This window comes from Ammospiza nelsoni, chromosome 14, assembly GCF_027579445.1.
Source record: "Ammospiza nelsoni isolate bAmmNel1 chromosome 14, bAmmNel1.pri, whole genome shotgun sequence".
NCBI classification, from domain to species: domain Eukaryota; kingdom Metazoa; phylum Chordata; class Aves; order Passeriformes; family Passerellidae; genus Ammospiza; species Ammospiza nelsoni.
Window position 1 is genome coordinate 15,275,728 of NC_080646.1, and position 8,575 is coordinate 15,284,302.

The following is an 8,575-nucleotide window of genomic DNA, read 5'->3' on the forward strand; positions in this document are numbered from 1 at the left end:
GAGTCTGCAAGGAGCAGCACCAACTAATTAATGTCCTGTAGTCTTTTAGAAAGCATCTGTGGTTGAGAACACTTCCTCTCATACTTCTTAGCATTTTGTAAACCTAGATTGTAATTCTGCTTGTTTGGGTTCAGGCAGATGTAATCAAGAGTTAGAGAGTGTAAGCTATAATGAAAATGTTTTAACATGGCTTCACAAGCGCCATTGTCCAAAGCAGGGGGACACTGTCTGCCACACTGGTACAAAAGGCATATTGGGTGTGTTCAGCATGAGGGCTATCAGCACACAGCTTGCAGGACCTTCCTAACCCAATGGAAATTTGGAAACACCATTTTGTAGGTTTCTGTAGAATAAGGGGTTTTGTCATCAGCCTTCACATAGCTGGCAGCCTGTCTGACAAGCTGCTAAGGTTGGTATCAAGAGCTGAAAATTACCTGCTCTACAAAAAGACCATGTTTTGTGGGAGTGCATGGACTGAGCTATCTGCCAAACTGTGTTTTCTTATCTCCTTCCTTCATCTTTTCTGCCAGTGTTCTTGAAACATTCACCATGGTGAAGTATGCTCTGATTCTTAGAATCCCCCTCAGACCATTTTTGCATTTTCACAATCTGTACCTAGTTCCTGCTACAGCAGAAGCCATTTTGGCTTCACAACTATGAGAGGAATTCCAGACAGTGCTTGTACATTCAAGGCTGGCTGGAGAAAAAGCTCTTTGCTTCCAAAATATAAGCCACGGAAAAAGAGAAAAAAAGCTCCCTGACACAGTTACCTGCCAGTGTTCTGCACAAACTACATAGGGATTGCATTTTATTCTGGCTTTAAGAAATTTTAATTTGCTAGCAGTCTATTTTCATTTCCCCACCAGGCCAAGGCAGAGACAGAGCAACATTTTCACAGATGGGGGTGGCTCATGAGAAATACGAGTGAAAGTCAGGCTGGAATTCTGCAGTGTGAGTTTATCAGTCTTTACCTTGCACTGTTCTGTAACCTCGGCGGTGTTTTGCCAAGGCAGTAGCAATGCAAAGACTGATGTGATCATGGAAAGTGCACGGGACAAGTTCAAAGCAAATGGGTGAGACAAGGCATTCTCATTAGAGAGTACATTTGGAGTTTTCACTTGCAAATTCTGTGAGCATTTGACCACAATCACTCCCTCTTCCTGGTGTGTTTAACCTCAGAGGTGAAGCTGTAATAAAGCAGAAAACAAGGTCCTCTCACCAGCCATTCAGGTGCTGGGTGGAGCTTCTTGTGGCCCTCGGCAGTTTGAGTCAAAGAAGGCTCTAGGGAGTGTGGTGACCCAGGGCACGGCACATCTTTGAGGGAGCAGCATGGCTTTGAGGGCATGGCACAGCTGAGGGCGTGACACATCTTTGAGGGCATGGCACATCTTTGAGAGCATGGCACTTCTTTGAGAACATGGCATGTCTTTGAGGGCATGGCACATCTTTGAGGGCATGGCACATCTTTGAGGGCATGGCACATGTGAGGGCAGCTTGGGCTGCAGTTCACACAGGCAGGTCATAGGTTGGACTTGATGATCTCAAAGGTCTTTTCCAGCCTACTTCATTCTGTGATTCTGTTCTGATGTGAGCAGTGTTGGAGAAGATGCTGATACTGCATTTCTTTAAAAAACCTTTTAGTAAAAATACAGATAAATGGCCATAACAAACAGACTATGGAGCATACTTGCAAACTGTAAACAGAAAGCAAAGAAGGTCAGTTGGATCCAAAAGAAGCAATTACCTCACTATCTGCAGTAACTAAAATCAGTCTGGCTCATAAGGCCATCTCATGGGGTCTCACCAACTCCCCAGTTTGGAAGGATGGTGGGTGTTGGTGGGTGTTGGTTTTGCCTTGTTTTCATTACATCTGCAAGTCTTCAAGGTAAGAACTGCTTTTTAAAAAAATCATATTGCAGATGATGCACAAAACCAAGATACTGATCCCTGGTCATTGCAAGCTATGGAGTTAGAGCAGGAATTCATAAATCCAGTCCTCTGCCCTCTAAATTATTCGACCTCTTGAAATTCTCTATATGTTAGCAATTTCCCATCTGCCCTCCCCAAAATATTATGCCCTTATGAAAGAAGTTTCTGCTGTGGCAGAGTAGCCCAGTGAAGCTGTATTTAAGCGTTCTTGCATGTTCTGAAGTAGATGCTAAATGGGTTGGGAACTGGCAGAATGAGCAGAGCAGCACTCCAGGATTTCCTGTAAGAGAAGATCAGGCACTGTTGTGTGTGACCACTTGCACAAATTCAAATAAATTTCCCCAACATTTTTTTTCTGTTCAAACTGATACTCAGATTTAGTGCTTGTCTTCCCTGAAGTCTGCTCTCAAACAGATTTACAGGAGCATGAAAGATCCCATCAGGCACAGACCTAAAGTTCCCTCTGAGTGCATATATTGATTTTGTTCAGTGTATGTCTTCATTTCTAGCAGAAGGATTAATTTATCTTGCATTTCTGGACTGAAGTTAACCTATTACAGTAAAACATGACCATAAAGCAACTTGACTTCAGGTCCCAGCTGTTGGGAAAACCCAACTTTTATTTAAACAGCAGACTAAACTATGATGCTTAGAATAGGTTAAACAGATCAAAGAAGCAGACTGAATGCTGTATTTACAGTGTCTGTGACTGTAGCCAGTTAGAAATACTGCTAATCTTGGCATGCAGGGGAGTCCAAAGCACAAATATATTGCCAGTTAATTTCAAGGCACTGCATTCAGTGTCTGAGAAAAAAACCTGTTAAATGTCTGCTTAGATGCACGTAGGGAATGCATGCAGTGAATAACAAACTGATTATATACAAATGTAATAAAGCTTTTTGGTGCTAATAGATAATATGACTTAACAGGGGTTCTCAGTCACCGGGGTGAGATGGATATGCTGCTTTGGCATGGTTACTGCACGGTCTACAAGGGCATGGCTCATTCTGCTGATGAGGGAAGGAGGGTCACTTCAGATATGTGTTTCTGCAGGGTAGTGGGCTGTGTTGTTCATAGTGATGGCTATGAATGATGTGCAAGAAGATCTGTTACCTAAAACAGGCTCCAACACATTTCTTTGTCACCTACCAGGGTGGTGAGCCTGCCGCCACATGACAAGCACAAATGGTATCCTATGTTAGGAAAGGTTACCTAAGAAAGCTGCATGAAATAAGAATTTCAAAGTCAAAATGTTTTTTGTGGTCACTGCTGTGACTAACAGGGCTTCTATTCAGTAATTTAAAAACAAGCTGAGGGTTTGCCTGGGGGGGAGGGAGGGGGTGGTGAGAAAGGATCCTTGCAAGGTGGCAACAGCCCAGAACAAATTTCCAAAAGAAGTTTCCAGCAAACCTAAAATGTGAATTAATGGTGTACTCAGGTGCGCTTTATATAACAACTAAATAGCAGGTATATGCTTGTTAGTCACTATATTCCATATTTGTCCTGTCTGCACACACTGGAAAGCCCAAAAGTGTGGTTTAAAAAAGGCTCAAGCAAACAAGTCACAAAACACAGTACAGCAAAGTGAGGCATTCCACTAAAAATGGAACACAGCTTTCTCCCCACTGCTTTGCACCCCGGATCCTGCCCGAAATACTCCTCAAAATAACCAGATCATTTTTGTTGCTGGCCTCTCCTGTCTGCTTCATTCACCTCACATGGTCATGGTGTAGGCTTGAGCAAGGAGTAGCCAGAGTAAAGCCTTGCTGTAGAGAAGACAGAGGTATTCCACTGTCAGCTCTGGCCTTGTCTGGGTTCTAAGCTGGCAGGCTGGAAGAAAGTGAGCTGGGCAGGGTGCAGGGAGTCCCCATGCTGACTGTCACTTTCTTATGCTGGGAATGACTTGCTTCTGCCTAATTTCTGTCCCTACACCTCTCTCAATATCTGTAGGTGCTGCATACTCCCCACACTGTGGCCAGCCAGACCCACAAGGCAATATGGATTGGGGAAGTGTGGGAAAATGGCCAGTTCCCTCCTTGCAGTTGTGCCCTGTGCTCTGAGCATTGAGGTTCACTGCACCAGCTCCATCAACACAGGGGGGCTGGCTGGAGTCCAGCTAGAAGTCATTCCATTTCTCTTGGAGTGTCCATGTCACTGAGGAAGATTATGTGCTCATTAACACCTATTCAACTCTCGTTTTTCTATTACAAAAAAACACCAAATAACAAAGCCAAGTCTGCTTGTGATTGAAAAAAAAAGAAAAAAAAAAAAAAAAAAAAAGAAAGAAAGAAAAACAAAGCCCAAAATGTACTTTACAGCTTTTTCCAAAACATCTTTAAATTGTCTGGAGTGACTCACTGACTCTGCTACACATCGAGAGATCTAAAGGTATATTTTAAAATAAAACAAGAGAGATGAATATTAATTCTGCTTCAGCCTCAGCTCCAAATGTATTTATGGCTTAGTGTTCTGGATTGAGCCTGTTCTAAATCAGCAGTAGAACCTATGCTTAAGAAACTACAGGATGGTTAAAATAACCATCTCCTTCTGTGGAGTTTCGTGCAGAAACTCAAGGCAGGCCGTGCTCCAAGCACTCTTTTATTATCTTTGGAGACCTAAAAAGCTTGCTTGGTTTGTCTGGCTGGTAAACACTTTGCCAATCATATGTTGGCTTTAAAAGCCAATGTGAAAAAAGTCAGTCTTGTAGTTTTCCAGAAATGTTGATTCTTCATAGTGACTGTAAAAGCCAGGGAGTTATGAGTGGGGAGAGAGCGAAATGGGGGCCAGTTTTTTGCATGAAGGCATGAAAAAGTTTTAAATTTAAATATATCCTTCTTACATTTTAATAATATGTCCCCAAAATATTTCAATATATTAATTGTCTCCAGGAATGCAGGGAGTCCCCAGCTGCTGGCCTGGGTTCCCTTTGGGAAGGGAGTGCCCTGGGGTGCAGCTGCTGCTTTGAAACCTCCCCACCAGGGGCTCTTGGAGTCAGCCTTGGAACACGGAGCTGTTGGAGCTCTCCCACCAGCTTGTGTGCTGCAGCAGTCTCGTGTTCAGAGTGAAATGTGATATTTCATGCACACTGATAACCACGTTATCATAGCAAATACAGCCAAAGGGACCAGCATAGCCCAGCACTGTAGAGTGGGAACATTGCTGAATAGCCTGTCTTATTACACAACCAAGAAATGCTGCAGTTGTTTGCTTACAGAGGTGAATGGGAAATACTCCTTCACTGACAGGCAATGCATGAAGAGTTTTTCCACATTATCTGCATTTCCACGTTTTCCACAAATGTGTCCAGATGAAGGCAAGTCAGATGGATTCTTGAATTTCACTTTTCATTTCAGCCCTTAGTGATGCATCTGCATACAGCTTGTAGTCAGCTGAGTAAATATAATCTCAAATTACTGAAATGTTTGTAGATGTCTCTGAGAACAGAATAATTTGTAAACACTGTAAGGAACATGTGCCAACAACAGAGACAGAACGTACACAGTGCTCATTCTTGCAGGAAGAAGCTTGCAGGTAGTCCTAAGTTTTAGGTTTCTTGTACATAGATACCTTGTGGTTTAATATTGCCAATGCTTATACAGCACTATCAACAATATCATAATATCACCATAACCAGGCTGGTTCTGGCTATGGGCGGTCTTCATGCCGAAGGAGGGAGGTATGGCAGGATGGGTATGGCAAAGTTTGGGGTCAGCCTGATCAGCAGCCCAGTAACTTGGAGTGTTTGGGGCTTTGCAAGACTGCTTTCAAGGGTTTAGTTCTGCTCACGGGATGTCCCAACAGCTTCTTATTTCAGAACAAGCTGAACATCTCCCTCTCCCTTGAGATTTTGCCATCTCAAGTTTCAAGCTCCAGCTGGAGCAGGAACATTTCAGAAGGCCTTGTTCAGTCCTTGAATTCACAGATGTAAAGTGAAGGGAGTGAGGAAAGGAAATCTGGGCTGATGGTCTCCTATTTCACAATTCAGATTGCTACTTGACAATGTGAATGACTGGGCCTGAAGAGTAACATAATAACAATATTAGTAACATAATAATGTAATGCTAATGACATGGCAGGAAAATTCCTGTTTCCCTGGTAATGAGCTGATCTCCAAACAGGATAAAATGTGCCACTTTGCTAACACAAGTCCCATTCAATCTAGTTATCAATGAAGTGTGTATACTATCTTTGTGTATAATGGCAAGTTTTTCCAAGTCCAGGGATACTTTGCTTTGGAGACAAAACACTTCAGAACCAAAATGCTCTGAGATGCTGGCACATTTTGTGTTAGCATTTACAGTTATTTGTGAATAGTAAAGTAGAACCAAGATCTAATATGTGTGCAGTACAGTACAGAATTTGTTGTACAAAACTGGAGGCAAGTATGCGCAGAAGCGACAGGTGGGATGCCTTTGTAGCTTACTGCAAACAAAGAAGCAGAAATAGCATGTAGTCTTTGACTATCAACAACCTTGTTTAATATAGCAGAAACGTAATATAATTTGTGTAGAATTACAGTTCACAGATACATAGGATACTTTTACTGTAGTAATATTTAACAGATATAATTAGTATATACAATTAGATATTGTAACAGAGGTTAGAGGTGAAAAAATTCATTTTAGATCACCCAGTTCATCTGGTGATCTAAATGGGAATTTCCATTTGTAAGTTTGAGATGGGAGTTCAGAAATTAATTTTAATATTTCTTTTACAATAGTTTCTTTACATGTTATTTTTTCACTGGCAAGTAGATTTTGCACTCTGATTCCTAAATTTTATCTGAAACAGTATAATTCTATACCATTTCATTATCTTCCTAATTCTCCCAGATTATTACCAGAGTAATATTTCTTACATTTTTTTGTATCTGGATTATTGTGTGTTGTTGTTAGATTTGTTAATTAACTAATCATAGCAGTGAAATTGAAAACCTGAATGTCATTTAAACATGCAGGACTTGTAGCTTAGAAATAACTATGGGTTTGCTCCTTGTGACACAAGAAATATTAGCAGTGAGTTTTAGGTTCTGGAGTTTCTCAAGTGCATTTGAACAGTTTTCCCTTCCTTGATCAAATGGATGAGCTGGTCCCAATTATAATGTTTTCCAAGCAAATAGATACTACTAGGTTTTCTTTCAACAGGATGCTTGGAAGTTTTTTTCTGTGCTCTGGTACAGTATGTAAACTGAGCTGCCTATCATTTTTTTTAAATATACCTGTACTTCCCTCATTTTCCAAAAATGAATGAGTAAGCCATGTTCAGTTGTGATGAAGATAAATTAGTTATCTTGGCTATAAAACATTCTATTCTGATGGGATGAAATAAAGTCTGCTGATCCTTAAATAAGCTTAAGCAGAAGTACAGAATCATTATTTTCAAGACTGCCTTTAGCAATAATGTAATATAAAGTTTACATAACAAATACAGTAAAAACTAAATGCCAGTGACATGAATTAATTAATGAAGTAATTCAGTGACATGAATTAATTCTGCTGGATGTCATCCTGATGCACTTGCATTATTGAGCAGGCTCTGGAGCACAGTAAACAATTGATGAAGCTACTCACATTCACCTTTATTTAACACCTTACATTGTGCCCAAGCTGGGATAGTGCAGAACAGGCAAAGTTTGGGGTAGAATTAAAGCACTGCCTTTTTTTTTTTTTTAATTAGTTGCTTCTGGAATCCTTAGAAAAGTGATTAGTAAAATTAGAATAGGCTCTTAGAAATTAAAGAAACTAGATCTCAGATACATATTTGAATTCTACTTAAGAAAATAAACACACTCTTCTGATGGAATCTGTATCAGTCCAATGCCATTTGTACTGCCGAAGTCAACCTTATTTCCCACAGGAAGCAACTCATTAAGAAATGATGGATGGTTAAAATCTTCCATATTACTGGAGAGAACTATAATCCTGTGGCAGTAGATGTCCGGGGAAGTTTGTGCAGTGCCGGTGAGAGCAGGGAGAGTTTAGAACTCGTCCTTGGGCCCTGGACCCTTTGCTCCATGCCCTGTGTCACACCGCCCTCAAGAGGTGTCCTGGGACACGAGTCCTGCCCGGTTACACGCCTCAGCCTCCGGCTCTGAACTGTCACAGATTCCTGCTCTGGGCATTTACCTCCTTTTAAATTCTTTGTCCTTCACCTCGGAGATCTCGCACTTTAGAGAAGAATCTTGAACCTTGTAAAGAGCTGCTGGTGTTCTTATGATCAAACACTGAAAAAGTATGTGAGCTTTATTTTCAGAGGCCATACAGGAAATGGAAATAGATTTGTTAATGAGACAACATGTCAGCAGAAATGTGCTTGTTGTATTTAATGTGCTCTAGTGTAGTTTCATACACAGCTGCCTGCAGCTAAGCTTCTGTCCACTGCAGATGGCATAAAAGTCACAGAACTGCTTGGCCAACTTCAGTAGAGGTTTTATTAAGCTGAGACCTTGTGTTACAATTTACCTACATTCTGATGCTTTCTATTGATATTTTGCCTACCAGCATCTGCCTCAGAGTTGCACCTGCACCAAGTAAAGGACTCACTTCTTTGTTCTGGGCTTCTGTGGTCTCCATTACTATTGCCATCATACCTGAATGTTTCAGTGTCATACCTTTGGGAAATTAGAGGTGCAATCCCAATGTATCAA